The 18,969-nt window shown below is 42.2% G+C and overlaps 1 protein-coding gene across 2 annotated transcripts in view; it reads right to left on the bottom strand.

Moving 5' to 3' along the window:
• Positions 1–17,132, bottom strand: part of LOC142674709 (transcription factor ETV7-like) — a 106,857-nt gene extending 89,725 nt beyond the window's left edge. For both annotated transcript variants that reach the window (XM_075847218.1, XM_075847217.1), the window contains exon 1: positions 16,923–17,132. The gene's annotated coding sequence lies outside the window, so the exon portion shown is untranslated. The remainder of the gene's footprint in view (positions 1–16,922) is intronic.
• Between the last annotated feature and the right edge of the window lie 1,837 nt (positions 17,133–18,969).

Consider the following 18,969-nt stretch of genomic DNA (forward strand, 5'->3'; position numbering starts at 1 on the left):
GGGCTACTTCACCGCATCAATGGGAGAATGGATGGAGCCATGTACTGTCAAATCCTGAGTGACAACCTCCTTCCCTCCACCAGGACATTAAAAATGGCTCGTGGCTGGGTCTTCCAGCACGACAATTACCCAAAACATACAGCCAAGGCAACAAAGGAGTGGCTCAAAAAGAAGCACATTAAGGTCATGGAGTGGCCTAGCCAGTCTCCAGACCTTAATCCCATCGAAAACTTATGGAGGGAGCTGAAGATCCGAGTTGCCAAGCGACAGCCTCGAAATCGTAATGATTTACAGATGATCTGCAAAGAGGAGTGGGCCAAAATTCCATCTAACATGTGTGCAAACCTCATCATCAACTACTAAAAATGTCTGACTGCTGTGCGTGCCAACAAGGGTTTTGCCACCAAGTATTAAGTCTTGTTTGCCAAAGGGATCAAATACTTATTTCTCTGTGCACAATGCAAATAAATATATATAATTTTGACAATGTGATTTTTTTTGGATTTTTTTTTTATATAATCTATCTCTCACTGGTAAAATTAACCTATCCTAAAAATTCTAGACTGTTCATGTCTTTGACAGTGGGCAAACTTACAAAATCAGCAAGGGATCAAATACTTATTTCCTCCACTGTACGTATTATTTATTGATTTTGGGGAAAATGCAAAAAAAAACAAAAATTTAATTTCTGCAATTGTGTTTCAAGTTTGTTCCCCCAGTTTTTATACCATGCAGCAAAAAAAAACAAAAAACAACTATTTATTTTATTCTAAAGGTCGGTATGAATACAGTGATACCGATAATGTATATTTTTTTAGGTTTTAATACTTTTGCCCAATAAAAACACGTAATTTTTGTTTTGCCGCATTGATTTTATGCTAACAGAATTAGCATAATAAGCAATATTGTCAGCAGAGTACCCCTTATAAACAGTGCTAGCATAGTGCTTCCCCTAACATAGTCATTGTGGGGAACATACCCAATGTAGGAGACTTGCCAGGAGAGTAGGTAAGTATTATAAGAACAGATGAAGACAAAAGTGTTAATAATGCCTATAGAATTTTTTCTTTTTCTCCTAAAAAAAGAAAGCTGGAATTCAATTGGTTTTCTATGGTCACGCTGCCCTATTTTCTTCATCGGTTTTTATACATGATGCAAGGACCAGGAGGTCAAACTCTTTTGGTACCCAAGACAAATATAGCAAAAAGCATCCCAATCCATATAATACTACAGCCACATTAGTGTCAGTACAAATGTACCCAAATATATAAATAGTGCTATGATAGTACCAGCTTTACCAGTTTCCATATTATAGTGAAATATCAGTGATTGTTCAAAACAAAAGTGTCAGTGTTGCCTAGAGTCTAGGGTTTCAACTTGTATAACATATACTTCAAAGGGGTAGATGACTTTTCTCTAGGAGGTACTTACACCATACCTCCCAACTATCTTGTTTTTCACAGGATTGCAAAATTGTGGAATAGGGTAAGGTTTATGCAGAAACTGTATGTCCCATAAGGAGTGTTTCTGGGAGGATTTGTGGACATTTCTGTGCGGATGGCGGGACTTTAGAATGTTCCCAAAATGAGAATTCAATTGTTGGTAGGTAGCTAGGGGGGCTGACAGGACATGTGCTGCGGACTCAGTTAGGATTTAGGGGCACTCACTGTCAGTTTAAGGGCGGATTTACACGAGCGTGTGCGTTTTTGCGCACGCAAAAAACGCGGCATTTTGCGAGCGCAAAAGGCACTTAACAGCTCCGTGAGTCATCACATAGGATGTGCGGCTGCGTGATTTTCGCGCAGCCGCCATCATTATGACACTCTGTTTGGATGTTTGTACACAGAAAAGCACGTGGTGCTTTTCTGTTTGCAAACATACTTTTGACTGCTGTTGCGCGAATCACGCGCGTCCCACGGAAGTGCTTCCGTGTGGTGCGCGTGATTTTCACTCACCCATTGACTTCAATGGGTGCGTGATGCGCGAAAAACAAAGAAATATAGGACCTGTCGTGAGTTTTACGCAGTGGACTCACGCTGCGCAAAAATCACTGACAGTCTGCACTGCCCCATAGACTAGCATAGGTCCGTGCGACGCACGTGAAAAACACGCGCGTTGCATGGACGTATTACACGTTCGTGTAAATCCGCCCTTAGTCTTGATATCCGCTAAATAGGCAGCCGCCCAGCTCCCTTATAGGTGAGGTTCATAATCACTAGCCTAGAGTACTCATATTCTAATTCTAATTTTTCCAGACCAGGACTGAAAGTGAAAGGCGTGATCTGTTGGTTGCTATGGTCATATTAAAAAACTCCTTACATTTTTAACTTGGTAAAGGAACACTAAACATACAAAATGGAGCAGATCAGTAGGAAATTAACCCCTGTGTTCTCTGCAGGATTTCTACAAGACTGTTTTGAAAATATGCAGAAAATAATGCAGACTGGCACAGTATGTGACAAAGTTAATCTCCGGTTTACTTTCACCATTAAAGGGTAACTAAACGTTCAACAAACTTTTGACATGTCACTCACTATAACATGTCAAAAGTTTTGATTGGTGGGGGTCCATTTGCTAAAATGAAGCGGCAGAAGCGCTCGTGTGAGCGCGGAGCTGCTTAGTTTCTGGTCGGCTTTTTCCAGAAATCAATGTATCCAAGTACTGGCTCAATAGAAAGTCTATGAGCCCGTACACCGCTACATCGGCTTTCCGTAAAAACCCAAACAGAAACAAAGCGGCTCAGAGCTCACACGAGTGCTTCAGCTGCTTCATTTTAGCGATTGGTGGGGGTCACAGTGCTCGGACCCAGACCAATCAAAACTTTTGACACTATTTATCACTATGAAGTTTGTTGAACGTTTAGTTACCATTTAATTTCTAGGTTTAGTGTTTAATTATTAATTCATTCTGGAAATACCATAAATGTCTGATAGATATGAGTCCCAGTTCTGGCACCTGCACTCCTCTCTAGAATGTGGATCACTCGACCCCCAACCCACCAGTTGCCATATCCAGGCGGAGAATAGATGGAGAGGTCTTCATGCATGTGTGGCATCCTCCATTCATTTATATAGGAGTTATGTAAACAGTTTTAGATGAGAATACCCCTTTTTAGGACCACTTCCGTAAATTTACGGTAGGCAGTCCTGGTCTTTAAACCCGCACCATTACAAATTTATAGAGCGAGTTTAAGCGGGCTAACCAATGCACACACTAAGGATAGGCCATCAATATCATGGTCCTGGAGAACAACTCTAAAGGGATATTTCCATCTAAAACATTTTGGCAAATCCACAGAATATGCCATCAAAGTCCGACAGATGCGTGTCCCACCTCTAGCCATCGAGTTATTTGGTTGCAGGGAGCTACGCTTTGTCCTAGAACTCTGGAGCTATGGAATCAGCGTAGCTCGCCTTGCTATGCTGTTTCTGTAACTCCCATTAACTTCTACTGGAGTTACGCAAACCAAGTAGCTCAGAAAGCTTTGCTGGTGCCATACATCTAACTCAGTGGCTGAAGTCCAGCAATAGAGGGAGAAGGCAGGATGGAGGTCAGGGGGCCTGTGGATATGCCATAAATGTCTGAGATAGGAATGTCCCTTTAAGTTTTTATATATGAGACCCAGTCATTCTAGAAATTTTGATTGTACAATTATCTTTAAAGATCATACTATAAAAATATACATGGTTACAAATACTACGTAAACACCATAAGCCACTGCTTTGAGTCAATGCCTCTGCTTTCTTTAGAAGGTAGTAACCCCCTGAAACCTCTGAAAACTTATTTCACCAAAGAGTCTAATTGCAAATGGAATATAACATAAGGAGATTCAGTATACTTGTCTCCATTTTAGAAAGGATTTAAAGGTCACTGACTGAACTACCACCATGCTAAGAGTCCAGTTCTATAATGGGTCCTTATCCATGCATTAGGCATGTAAGATATTCACCCATACGCTATGTACCCTTTCTGTTCACACATTCCATATCATGAAATATTTCCCCTTAACGCTTAAATGAGATGTCCTTTCAATTTCACTTTTAGCATTACAAGTCTCGGTTTATTTCTCTAAATATAGCGGATATTCTCATGAAAACTTGAAGCGATTTAAGAAAAACACACATAATTTTTAAACGTTCAGAATAATTGTCTGCGTCCTCTATAATCCATCACCATCAAAACTAAAGTTGTGACAGAATTATATGCTTCAATTAAAGTACAGTTTTAGTATTAACATTGAAGGAATATGTTATATAAACTCACAATTTGTGTACAATGTCCTTGTTTTATAAGAATGTAACCCTGTTGTGCTATGGAATGTGGAAAATGTTTGCATTCACCAATTTCCACAAATAAAACTTATTGTACAACAAACATGAAACATGAATAGAGATATAGATTGACATTTTCTAAGTTATTAAAAATGTGTTCCATAAAGGAGATGTCTTCTTTAGAAAACCTATTATCAAATACCCTAGTAGACAATTCTGGGTTAATTGAGAGGGGTCCTCCCTTCAGGACTCTTGTTTATTAACCAGTGGAGTGGAGAGTGACTGCAATAAATGTCTTCCACTTAAAGTGTCCTATTACACGGCACAATTTGGGCTGTAAAAACGAGCTCTGATCGACAAGACAGCTCGTTGATCGGCGATTGTTTGCTCTTTTCACAAGGAGCAATGATTGCTTATATATGGGGATGAGCGATCATTACTACAATCATTTGTCCCCATACATTTCGATTACACAGGGAGATGTGCTGCCGACTACTGACCATTTTATTGGCCACGTAAACAAGCAGATTAGCCGAGGAGCAAGTGGCCAGGCTATTAACTACAATGGGCACCATGTAATGCTTAATTTCCCCTGTGGTGGCGCTGAACACATGCTGCTTGACTCCCCCCACAGATTACAGCTAATTGCTGGTGGTCCTCGGAGGCCACGGCAGGACACTCTATGATCCGCTTATCATTGGTGGACACTGCTAACAAAAAGTAATTGCTCAAAGCGAAGTAATGTTTCAAACACTCTGTAAAAAAGCAGAACATTCCTGTCCACTCATAAATTAGTGTTTTATTTAAGTGGTGAAGTTCTTGATTTTAGTAAGAAAATGAATGTGGAAAGCATTTTAGTAAATAAAAACTGTCTATTACAAAATGAATGTCTCCTGCTCTCACAATGTCAGTGGCATACATAGAAGAGAGGGGCTCGCACAGCAAATATAAAAAAAGAGCCCCCCATTATGGTGTTAGGATTCACCACCAAGGACAGAAGGGACTAGTGTTTGTTTTACCCTCCACATCCCATTACTTGCTAACAATAAGATTCTTCTGGAGGGGGAGTCTTGCACAGGTTCTCGCTATCCAGTAGCAAAGGAGATGGGACCAGCCTCCCCCAGCGCCCTATAATAATTGCATGGTCTGCCTCACTAATACGTACGCCCTTGATTGATGTGCAGAACACACCTGTCAATCAGTCACCAACACTATGTCTAAGGGTGGCCATAAGATAGAGCATCTGTTAACAGGGTAAGAGCTACATTATATTTTCTTCACTCACTACTTATATACATGTGATGTTTCCCAGTGGTGTAAACGCCAATAGATGAATATTTATTTGTACTCCACTCAACGCTCTGTGGCAAAAGTTCTCATATCGATGGAGTGCTGTCCATGGTCTGTTATAATTACACTGGCTCAATAAAACTTTACCAGAGGACATTTTGTGCATATAGGCTCCTGAGATTAATCTGGTATTGCTATTATTAGAATATTATTACAAATATTGTGATCCAGCAACTACCAACAGGGCTTAGAAAGGAATAAAAAAAATAAAAAAACAGGAACTCTGTGAAGAATATAGGAAAGGTTATCTGGTCCGAAGTATATAACCAGAAAAAAATACCTGAGTGAGAGAGAAGACTTTAGCAGAGAAAAAAAGAAAGTAGTAAAAGAAGAAGCCAAAGAGAGAAGTAGCAAAAAATAGAAGTTGAGAAGGAAGCAGAGTGATGCTAATGGCCAGCAAAAGTAGGCAAAGTAATATACTGGAAGAAGAAAAGAAATAGAGAATGGCTTAAATATGCTTTACGTGGGATTGCCTTAATTTAATATGTACATTTGGATTCTTTATCTTTGCAGAAGTTGACCATGAACCAAGTAAAAGAGGTTGAGTAAAAGCCCTTTTACACTGGCTAATGATTGGGCAAATGAACGTTTATACTCGATCCTGATCATTTCCCTGTGTAAACAGGCCAACAAACAGCCGATGAACGAGCAAACGATCGTTTATCGGCTGATTGGATCTTCATCTGTTAAGTTGCTTTTACACAAGCCGATTCTGTCCCCTCGCCGCTCATGTGCACACAGTTATATGGCCTATGTTGACAACCAACAGTTTAGCAAATATTTTATCTGCTGGTGTTGTGACATAGATGGTGTGTTTTGCATCAAGGGGAGACCTCAAATGACGTGAAGAATAGATGATCTTATAGAGTCCTCTCACTGGTCTAGTCTATGCCAAACATGTTAGAAACCCAGTGTGTCCACCTCCTGTCTGTTGGCCTTACATGAAATGTATGGCGTCATCAGCTGCTGTTAAACCTACCATGGAGTGGAACCTTGTTAGTCCCACTTTGGGCTCCATGTTAATAGAATTGGTTGTAATTAGTTAAGAGAGGGGAGCGGCAACCTTTCTTATGGACTCATTAGACAGCACATCAGGGTAAAGGCTTGGCTTTTGCAGGCCCATTTGAAGCCTGAGCAGGGGAGAGCATCCAAATGGTGAATTTGTGGAGCTGTTTTCTCTGATAACCAGGAATAATTAGATAACAGGCATAATTAAAGGAGGGATTAAAAATAAGGTGGAAGAGGAAAGAAACCAGAAATACTGCAAAATTCTGAAAACCTTTGAGAATATCTTGAATTTTGTATGTGGTGATTATGATTTAAGACAAGTCTCGAAGTGATGCTGTGGTTGTGTGAGCTTTATGCTAGGAATCCAGCGACTTTAGGTTATTTCTAACAAGAAATTGAGTGGGGTCGTAGTCAGGCCTTGGATCTTGGAAGGTAGTCTGCCAAAAATATTTGTGTTGGATGGTGTGCACCTAACAGAAATAGGATTGGACATTTCCAATGTTGGATTGCAGGACAGAGTTTAAAAAAAGGCATTAGTGTTGCTGGTGTGTGTGTGTGTGTGTGTGTGTGTGTGTGTGTTGGGGGTGTGGGGGTGCAGCTGGCGTTAAATGTCTTGCAGTTGGCTCTTGGTATGTGGTTTGGTAGCTTAATAACGTTAGAAAGGATATATATTGTAATGAACAGGAGTCTGGCTGATAAGTCAAGTGGGGCATGAAGAGAATCTCATTTTGCAGTACAGGTTGAGTAGATATTTACATTGTTTGTCACTTGAGTGAATTGCCATAAATCCCATGAAAGATCATTCGTATTGTGAGAAATATTGTATGTTTACATTGCCAACCTGCTGAAAATAGAGAGTTTACTGCTAACAACCGAGAAAAATTCTTTAGAATGGACAATATATGTTCCAACCGAGAAGTTGTTTCTAGTACCATAGACATAGCTTTAAAGGGGTTGTCCGGTCCCTAAAAATTGATGGTCTATCCTCAGCAGCTGATCGGTCATGGTCCGACTCCCGAGACCCCCGCCGATCAGTTGTTTTGAAGGGGCCGCAGTGCACGTATGAGCGCTGCTTCCCCTTTTTTCTTATCTGCTCGTACTGTGAATCGTGGACACACATGTAGCGGCGGTTCACAGTACTAGAGCCTTCTGCCATTGAAGTGAATGTAAGTAATACTGTGAATCGCTGCTAAAAGCGTGTCGGCTATTCACAGTACGAGCAGATAAGGAATGAAGGGGAAGCAGGGCTTGTACGAGCACTGCGGCCCCTTCAAAACAGCTGATCGGCGGGGGTGCCAGTAGTCGGACCCCGAACCATCAGATATTGATGGCCTTTTCTGAGGATAGGCCATCAATTTTTAGGAACTGTACAACCCCTCTTATTATTATTAATCTTTACGTTTTTGGCCAGCTATAATACAAAGAGATTTGCAACATATCTTTACTAAGAAAACACATTGAAGACTGCCTTAATTTATCATATAAACTTAATATAAACCAACCAACAGAAAAAAACATTAGATGAATCATTCTGATATACATGCAGATTATAGCTTGAAAGTCTCACATAGTACATAAGTTATGACATTCTGTATTAAGGTAAACGAGCATAACTTGCAGTGAAATTGTTATAAATGTAATTGTTTTTATTATTCGTCATATTTCCTATTATTATGTATCTTATATGCTACCAAATCGTACAATCCAATTGAATACAATGCCTTGATCCCTGCCCCAGTGGAGCATTCAATTTATTTCTTCTAACCAACATACCTGATAGTCAGATGTGGTTTGGTCGGTGCCCAACATTGACATATCCACAATACAGGAAATGAAACTTATCAAAAAATGTTTCTTAAGTTTTCTTCCAATGTTAAATTTGGTAGTAAGAAAAAAATCACTGTAACTTCTTGGACGTCCGTTTTAAGTCTACAATGAATCTTCACTGCAGTGATCAGATATTAAAATCCTGTTCATACAAGGCTGTGTTATTCATGTACGGAGTTCACAAAATGAAAGTAAAGGTTCCCTTACTCTGATATACAGGACTGTTCAGAAGAAAGTGAAAGTGACATTGAATATGCTGAGGAAGGAAATAAGAAAATAGTTAAGGCTTCGTTCACATCTGCGAAGGGGTTTATTTATTATTTATTTATTTCAGTTACTTATATAGCACCAACATATTACGCAGTGCTGTACAGAGGTCCTCTTTTTTACTGTCCCCATTGGGGCTCACAATCTAAATTCCCTATTGGTATGTTTTTGGGGTGTGGGCGGAAACCAGCGTGGCAAGGCAATAGTGCTAACCACTGAGCCACCGTGCTGCAGTCCTTTTGGTCAGGGGAAACCATGAATGGAAACCAAACGGAAACCAGAGGTTTCCGTTTGCATTACCATTGATTTCAATGGTAATGCTTCTGTTGCTAATTCCGTTTATCTCTTCCGTACTCTACTGCGCTATTGATTCCGCTCAAAAAAACAGAAACCTTACAGAACGGACACAAACGGAAACAATTAGCAATGGAAGCATTACCATTGAAATCAATGGTAATGCAAACGGAAAGCTATGGTTTCCGTTTGATTTCCATTCATGGGTTCGCCTGACGGAAAGGTCTGACGGAACCCATGAACAGAACCCGACGCAGATGTGAACGAAGCCTAATACATTAACATAAAAATGATGATCATGTCCAGATAGATATGGGATCGATAGATAAAGAGGGAGATAGATAGACAGACAGACAGATAGATAGATAGATAGATAGATAGATAGATAGATAGATAGATAGATAGATAGATAGATAGATAGATAGATAGATAGATAGATGATAGATAGATAGGCGAGGTGAGCCTGCTGCCTCAGGGAGCGCCACTTAGTTAGAAGGGGGGGGGGCGAATTTTGTGTTTTAATCTCAGTCAGCCAGGAGCCATGGAAGGGACGGACTGAGATGGGCTGGGCTAGGGGTGGAGCACAGGGGGCTGGTGCGCAGGGGGGTGCAGCGTAACTTAATTAGCAGATGTGCGCACGTCTGCTGGAGAACACTCCTCCTCTTTGACACTGCACGAAGCATGCACTGCCAGAGAGGTGGAGCAGAGTGGTGATCTGTAAGGTGAGCAATGTTAAGACTAGAGCGGCAGACCGCTGCTTGCTGTGTTCAGACTCAGCCTCTTGCTTCCACTCTTTAAAAGTGACCAGGCCGACGCTAGGGGCAAGGGGGGTTACTGAGCATCTTGCTGACAGCAAAGGGCACTGAGGGGGGAAAAAATCCCCCATAGAGCCGTCAGTAGTTGCTATACTGAAGGGGCGGGGGGGGGGGGGGGGGGTCTGAGCATCTGACTGACTGCAGAGAGCTCTGTGGGGGGATAATTGAGCGCAGAATTATCCTTCCCCATAGAGCACTCAGCAGTCAATAAGTTGCTCAGCCCCCCCCCCGCAGTATAATCCCCACTCTAAAGCCCTCAATAGTTATTATTCTACAAGGGAGGGTGTCAGAACATCTGACTGAATCACTAGTTTATTAATGCCCTATCTCCTAACTAATCTAATATGTGCTATGATGCCGATAACTACAGTATAAATTGTGTTTAAAACGTATATTATTTGCAAAGTTATGTGCTTTTTTTCAATTTTCGCCTCAGGCAGCAGAAAAGCTAGGATCGGACCTGATAGGCAGTGTATAATAAATCATTGATTGGTTTGTCTATAGATGCTACACTGTTTCACAGCTATAAGTGTATATCTTTATTTTTTTTTATTTTTATTATCTAAGGATAAACTATTTGAGGCAGATTTACTATTGTGTTTGGATCTAGAAGTGATAAAAAATGAGCAAAATTTGGATGCAAAATAGTCGCAGTTTGGCGCAATATTGATGTTTGCATCTCACTAGACATTTTTTAGTACTGAAAAGGGGCATACTTAGCAGCTAAAGAGTTGTGACTTGTCAGAAAAGCACGTGGCTTAAAATGCTGGTGCAAAATTAGCCAAATCTAAAGTGGTGTGAGGAACAAACAAGTGCCTAAGAGGTTATGCAAGATGTGCCAAAATTATCATTCAGGTTGTATAACTGTGATAAATATGGCACATTTTGTGCTTGTCTGGTCTAAGTTTAAGCTGTCTAGCTATAAGGACACTGTCACACGGCAGTCAGAAGCGGGCTGAGCCAGGGGGAAGGGAGGTGTGTGCCCCCGGGGCCGGTTGTCTAGTAGATGATTAGGGCCACGGGGAGTTAAGGGTAGCGCAGGGGAGCATTGGAGAGAATGCCTGTGATTCTCCTGCACAGAACATCTGACGTCCGGTGGCTGCATTATATGACGTCACATCTGATGTATAATGCAGCTACCCGTGGCCACACACTCTGTGCAGGAGAATCACAGCTCTTCTCTCCGACCAGGTTGTAATAACATATGGGGCCCTGCCGTTTGCTGCACTGCACGGCCCCATCACAAAGAAGCAGGGAGGATGGAGGAAGAAGAAAGAAGAAGAAAGGGCTGAAGAGAAGCAGTAACACACAGCTCTCCTACCCTCCTGCCTGCAACATGTAACAGCTGATGAAGATGAAACTGTAAATGTTATGTGTGGGGGAGGGGATTCTTTACAAATCGCTCTTGAGGGGGACGGGGGACTTAACTGTAAGGCTCTGTTCACACTGAGTTTTTTTTGCAGGCAGATTTTGACCTGCCTGAAAATTCTTGCCACGATTTTCACAGTGTTTTTCGACCGCAGCCATTGAGTGCTGCTGACAAAAAACGCAGTGCAAGACGCTTTCTCTGCCCCCATTGATTTCAGTGGGAGGTCAGAGGTGGAACCGCGGCAAGGAAGATCATAACGCTTTTTTTTGCCACGAGCGGCTAAAAACTGTCACAGAAAAATAACACCTCCGTCTCCCATTAAAGTCAATGGGAGGTGGTTTTGGACATTTTTGCTGCTGATTCTGATGCAGTTTCCGCATCAAAATCAGCGTAAAAAAAACTCTGTGTGAATTGTGCCAATATGTTTGGTGTGGGGTAGGGGATTATGTGTAAAACTTTTTGTGGGGGAGGGGGGATATGGCTATGAATGCTATGTGGGGGAGGGGGAGCTTGACTGTGAATGTTATGTGTGGGGTGAGGGGATTCTGTTTAAAGACTATGTACACCTTTGAAAACATTTATATACATATATATATACAGTATATATATATATATATATATATATATATTTTTTTTTTTTATTTATAAATATATATACACTACCGTTCACAAGATTAGGGTCACTTAGAAATTTCCTTATTTTTGAAAGAAAAGCACAGTTTTTTTCAATGAAGATAACATGAAATTAATCAGAAATACACTCTATACATTGTTAATGTGCTAAATGACTATTCTAGCTGCAAACGTCTGTTTTTTAATGCAATATCTACATAGGTGTATAGAGGCCCATTTCCAGCAACCATCACTCCAGTGTTCTAATAGTACATTCTGTTTGCTAACTGTGTTAGAAGGCTAATGGATGATTAGAAAACACTTGAAAACCCTTGTGCAGTTATGTTAGCACCGCTGTAAACCGTTTTGCTGTTTAGAGGAGCTATAAAACTGACCTTCCTTTGAGCTAGTTGAGAATCTGGAGCATTACATTTGTGGGTTTGATTAAACTCTCAAAATGGCTAGAAAAAGAGAGCTTTCATGTGAAACTCGACAGTCTATTCTTGTTCTTAGAAATTAAGGCTATTCCATGCGAGAAATTGCCAAGAAACTGAAGATTTCCTACAACGGTGTGTACTACTCCCTTCAGAGGACAGCACACACAGGCTCTAACCAGAGTAGAAAGAGAAGTGGGAGACCCCGCTGCACAACTGAGCAACAAGACAAGTACATTAGAGTCTCTAGTTTGAGAAATAGACGCCTCACAGGTCCTAAACTGGCAGCTTCATTAAATAGTACCCGCAAAACGCCAGTGTCAACGTCTACAGTGAAGAGGCGACTCCGGGATGCTGGCCTTCAGGGCAGAGTGGCAAAGAAAAAGCCATATCTGAGACTGGCTAATAAAAGGAAAAGATTAATATTGGCAAAAGCACACAGACATTGGACAGAGGAAGATTGAAAAAAAGTGTTATGGACAGACGAATCGAAGTTTGAGGTGTTTGGATCACACAGAAGAACATTTGTGAGACGCAGAACAACTGAAAAGATGCTGGAAGAGTGCCTGACGCCATCTGTCAAGCATGGTGGAGGTAATGTGATGGTCTGGGGTTGCTTTGGTGCTGGTAAAGTGGGAGATTTGTACAAAGTAAAAGGGATTTTGAATAAGGAAGGCTATCACTCCATTTTGCAACGCCATGCCATACCCTGTGGACAGCGCTTCATTGTAGCTAATTTCATCCTACAACAGGACAATGACACAAAGCACACCTCCAAATGATGCAAGAACTATTTAGGGAAGAAGCAGGCAGCTGGTATTCTATCTGTAATGCAGTGGCCAGCGCAGTCACCAGATCTCAACCCCATAGAGCTGTTGTGGGAGCATCTTGACCGTATGGTACGCAAGAAGTGCCCATCAAGGCAATCCAACTTGTGGGAGGGGCTTCTGGAAGCATGGGGTGAGATTTCTCCCGATTACCTCAGCAAATGAACAGCTAGAATGGCAAAGGTCTGCAATGCTGTAATTGCTGCAAATGGAGCATTCTTTGACGAAAGCAAAGTTTGAAGGAGAAAATTATTATTTCAAATAAAAATCATTATTTCTAACTTTGTCAATGTCTTGACTATATTTTCTAGTCATTTTGCAACTCATTTGATAAATATAAGTGTGAGTTTTCATGGAAAACACAAAATTGTCTGGGTGACCCCAAACTTTTGAACGGTAGTGTATACCAGATATGTATACAGAAATATCTTCATTTGATTACGACAGTGATACATTTCGCGTCCTAGTGTTAGGGGAAGAGGCAGACCCCAATACCCCAACACAAATTTTCTCAAAGAGTACGATCTAAAGGGGAAATTTGTGTGTTAAAGAGAGGACTCTCATTTGTCCCTACCCCGACTTTTGACTTGTTTTCATGGGTCAAAGACCTACAACTGTTTAGGCGGAAGCTAAAATTAAAAAAAAATAAATAAATTAATGACAGACGTAGGTGTCAGGAGTTGGGTTTAGAGGAGGCATATATGCCCCTTCTTAGGACTATGGGGGATTTACTCAAGTAAGGTGGTAGCCAACAGGAGAAGGTCCATTTACGGACTTGGCCTTGCCCTCAAATAAGAATCCACCTATGAGTGAAAATAGATTTACTGCCTGATTAGAACGATTAAAATACATTTTATTGATAGATACTAAAATAAGCTCTTGAAGCCCAATTACATATAACAACAGGCTCAGACAGGTGGTCAGCAGCAGAGAAGGTCTATTAGTAGTGGTAATATTATTCCACCATTAGTTTTCTTATCAATATTACCACTACTAATAGACCTTCTCTGCTGCTGACCACCTGTCTGAGCCTGTTGTTATATGTAATTGGGCTTCAAGAGCTTATTTTAGTATCTATCAATAAAATTTATTTTTAGGGTATGTGCACACGATGAGAGGCTTTTACGTCTGAAAAGACAGACTGTTTTCAGGAGAAAACAGCTGCGTCGTTTCAGACGTAAATGCTGCTCCTCGTATTATGCGAGGCGTCTTTGACGCCTGTAATCTTGAGCTGCTCTTCATTGACTTCAATGAAGAACGGCTCAAATTACGTTGCAAAGAAGTGTCCTGCACTTCTTTGCCGAGGCAGTCAATTTACGCGTCGTCGCTTGACAGCAGTCAAACGACGACGCGTAAATGACAGGACGTCTGCACAGTACGTCGGCAAACCCATTCAAATGAATGGGCAGATGTTTGCCGACGTATTGTAGCCCTATTTTCAGACGTAAAACAAGGCATAATACGTCTCGTTTATGTCTGAAAATAGGTCGTGTGAACCCAGCCTAATCGTTCTAATCAGGCAGTAAATCTAGAAATTAACGGAACGTAAGATTCTTATCAATGTGCATAGTCTATGAGTGAAAATACACCAATTGATATGTTCTTGAAGGTGGTGACTGACCAGTTATCCCGTATTTGTCGTAAAGGGGGGTGTAGCAATATTACCCCTGATGAACTTGAGAGTTTACGACTCCTTGAAAACGATGAGTCTATTATTATCAAGTCATCCCACAAGGGGGGCAATGTGGTCGTCATGGATCGCCAGGCATTTCTATGTGCCTCGGGATCCTTGACAACCGCAATTGCTATGAAATTATCCCCTCTAACCCTACAAACGCCTAGAAGAAGGCACTTAAAAACATTCTCCTAACAGCATAGGCTGATCACCTGATCGCCGGTCACTGAGTATCACTATGTCTCCTCCTGAAATACATGCCATGTGAACCTGTCAACTGAAAAATCATTCACTTCACTTTCATCATTCTAAGGGTATGTTCACACGCAGTGTTTTCAGCCATTTTTCGGGCCATAAACGTCCTGAAAAAAGGCTGAAAAATTGGAAGCAGAACACCTACAAACATCTGGTCATTGTTTCCAATGGGAAATACGGCGTTCAGTTCCGACGGTGCATTTTTTTACGTGACCGTTTTCCAAAATTGGCACGTAAAAAGATGGCCGCCAAAAAGAAGTGCATGTCACTTCTTGGGAGGTTTTTGGAGCAGTTTTTCATTGACTCTATAGAAAAACAGCTACAAAAACGGCTGTAAAAAACGCTGCCAAAAATGCGAGTTTGATAAAAAAAATTGCTGAAAATCAGGAGCTGTTTTCCCTTTGTTTAGTAAGTGTGTGAACATACCCTTAGCCTTTTGGTGTGTCCTATAGCTTCTGCCAGCTGCCATTTATACAATCACTCCGAAAATGGCAGCCGGACACTGCTTAGCAATTTCAAGACACCTTTTCCTGGCTTGTAGGAGGGGTGCTGAGATTCCCTCCCACATTTATGGCAGCTGTGAGTCAGGTTGCTTTGCCTTGCTGTAATTCTGGGAAGTGCTCCCTCTGGTGGCCAACATAGGAAAACATGTAAAATTATTATTTCATTTTTAATACTTTCCACAATGTGGAAGGAAAAAAAATACAGCAAAAAAACGTTAAAAATATAATAGAAATAAGTAACTTACTTTAAAAAAAAAAGTTTAATTTGCGACACATTCCCTTTAAAGGCTATGTAAGCTTTAGAAGACATTTTTTTTTAACTAAAACAACAGTGTTTAATGCAACTTTGTAATTGGTTTTTATTAAAAAATAATATAGTTGTTGAGATACAGCTTCTGACATCAGGTTCGGCCATTTTGGCTTCCTTTGATGTATGGTTGTACACATCAATTGTACAAGATAGAGGTTTGGAAGCAGTGCAGTGTGTGCTCACCGGCTCGGATATGTCTCCTTGGTGTACACGATTTGTCCTTGAGCTGCTGTACTGAATACACATAATTGTTTTATGTTTGGAGATGATTTTTACCGACAGCGCAGAGGGACAAGCTCAGTGGAGGAACTATTATTGTTCCAGGAGGAACCTAATAATATATATATAGAGTTAAAATTCACACTTACCCACTCAGATAGGGAAATTCAAGAGACACTATGGTCTCCAAGAATGGTGACTATTTAGTATCAGATATTTCTAAAAAATACAACAGATAGGAACAACATGTTGAATTACCAGAGCCATAATCCCAAGAATATGGTTAATTCACTACCGTTAAGCCAGTTACTAAGGCCCCATGCACACGACCGTGCCCGCAATCACGGCACGTGATTGCGGGCACGGCCGGCCGCTGACTGACAGCCGCATTTTCGGGCCGTGCTCCCATACAAAGTATGGGAGCACGGCCCGCAAAATGCGAAAAAACGGACATGTTCCATAATTCCCGGAACATTTCCACGGCACTTACACCCTTCCGTAGTGCTACGGAAAGGTGTCAGTGTTCAGTGAAAGTGAATGGCTCCGTTTTTGCGGACCGCAATTGTGGTCCGCAAAAACTGAGGTTTTTTACGGTCGTGTGCATTGGGCCTGAGTTAGGAGGATTGTGAGGAGTGAGGACAATGTAAATAATCGGCTAGAAGAAATGTGCCAAAGATTTATATCTAGAGGGTATCCATTAAATGTGGTTCAACAACAGAAAGGGAAGGCCGTATGGTGGACAAAGAGTCACTCTTGGGTAGAAAGTGTAGAACGGACAACTTGCAATGAATCCCATTTGTCTCCATCTACCGCCCTCTTAGTAATGGGATTGGGGACAACCTGAGACAAAACAGGTCAATATTGGAAAGGGGTTGCTTAGGAATACCTGAATTTAAATCGCCTCCTCTGTTACCATACAGACGGAGTCCTAATTTAAGAGATCGGCTTGTCTGATCAGACGTTGTAACAAATAAATGTCCCCAACAGACGTATTTGAGCATGGCCGGCCTTAGCTATGTGCGACACGTGCGGTCGCACAGGGCGCCGGCCGCCATGCTGCAAGGGGGGCGCCAGTGGGTACGAGCAGAAGAGAGGAGAAATGTTCCTCCCTCTGCACTGCTGCGTGAAGTGAGCGCTGATTGGAGGAGCAGCAGGTGCCTCTGTCTGCTCCACCAATCGGCACAGCCTGTACTGCAGTGTCACACACACTCAGAGCCTCAAGCAGCTCCTTCCTGCTGTGCTGCTGCCCCAGTGAAGACTCCTCCACGGAGCTCCAGAGTCAGGTAAGTGCAGCAGCTTTAGATTAATCTATGTCTATTTATGTGCAGTGTGAGGGAGGGGGAGAGAGGGGGCTTTATTTGATGTGTAACAGGATGTTTTGTTTTTTTTAAAAGATCGATTTTGTGGGGGAGGGGAGGCTAGGTTAGAGGTACTTTGTGTGTGTGTGTGTGTTTTTTTACAGATCGATTTTGTGGGGGAGGGGAGGCTAGGTTAGAGGTACTTTGAGTGTGTATTTTTTACAGATCGATTTTGTGGGGGAGGGGACATTGCCCTAAATGCTATAGGAGTGGGGGGATTCTTTATACATGTATTTTGTGGGGAGGGGGACTTCTGTATAGTTTATTTTGTGGTGTAGGAGCTTATTATGAATCATGGGGGAGGGGAACTTAGCGTTATGTATGGGGAGAAAGGATTCTTTAGGGTACGGCCACACGGAGCGGCCCTCACACTGTCGCAACGCGGCCAACAACCGCGCTTGGCACTATGTAGGAGCGGCTGTCCAATACCTCGTTAAGGGGTATTCCGGTTACACGCGCACTGCCGCTCCATTCATTCTCTATGGGAGCGCCGGAGATAGCCGAGTGCAGTGTTCTGCTTTTTCTGCCGCTCCCATAGAGAATGAATAGGGGGTAAGTTGTTGTAATTTGCAAAATCGTGCGGCCATAAAGGGTGTATTAATTCATGGCCGCACGTTAACGCTGGTAAACCGTCCCTTTATCTGCAAAATCGTGCGGCCATGAATTAATACACCCTTTATGGCCGCACGATTTTGCAAATTACAACAACTTACCCCCTATTCATTCTCTATGGGAGCGGCAGAAAAAGCAGAACACTGCACTCGGCTATCTCCGGCGCTCCCATAGAGAATGAATGGAGCGGCAGTGCGCGTGTAACCGGAATACGTGCGGCCACTAACAGGCTGTTTGACAGCCGCACTGAACATGGTGGCGGCGTGGTTGTTAGCTGCGTTGCGACCGTGTCAGGGCTGCTCCGTGTGGCCTTACCCTTAGGCTGGATTCACACGAGCGCGTGCCTTTTGCGCACGCAAAAAACACGGCGTTTTGCCTGCGCAAAATGCATTTGACAGCTCCGTGCGGCAGCAGCATATGATGCGCGGCTGTGTGCTTTTCGCGCAGCCGCCATCATTATGACACTCCATTTGGATGTTTGTAAACAAAAAAGCAGGTGGTGCTTTTCTGTTTTCATTCATCCTTTTGACAGTTGTTGCGCGAATCACGCTGTTCGCATGGAAGTGCTTCCGTGTGCCATGCGTGGTTTTCACGCACCCATTGACTTCAATGGGTGCGTGATGCGCAAAAAACGCTCAAAGAACGGACATGTCATGACTTTTATGCAGCGGACTCACGCAGCATAAAAATCACGCACATGTCTGCACGGCCCCATAGACTAATATAGGTCCGTGCCACGCGTGTGAAAATCACGCGCGTTGCACGGACGTATATCCCGTTCGTCTGAATAAGCCCTTAGAGATAATATTTGTGGGGAGAGCAACTTGATTATAAGGGTAGGAACACACAGGGTGGATACGTAAAACGACACAGTGTATACGTCCTGAGAACCGCAGGGAATTTCACCTGAAAAACAGCACCAAATTTTGGTGCAGTTTTTTTGGCAGAAAGACTTCAGAAATA

This window comes from Rhinoderma darwinii (genome assembly GCF_050947455.1).
Source record: "Rhinoderma darwinii isolate aRhiDar2 chromosome 2 unlocalized genomic scaffold, aRhiDar2.hap1 SUPER_2_unloc_14, whole genome shotgun sequence".
In the NCBI taxonomy this organism is placed as follows: Eukaryota; Metazoa; Chordata; class Amphibia; order Anura; family Rhinodermatidae; genus Rhinoderma; species Rhinoderma darwinii.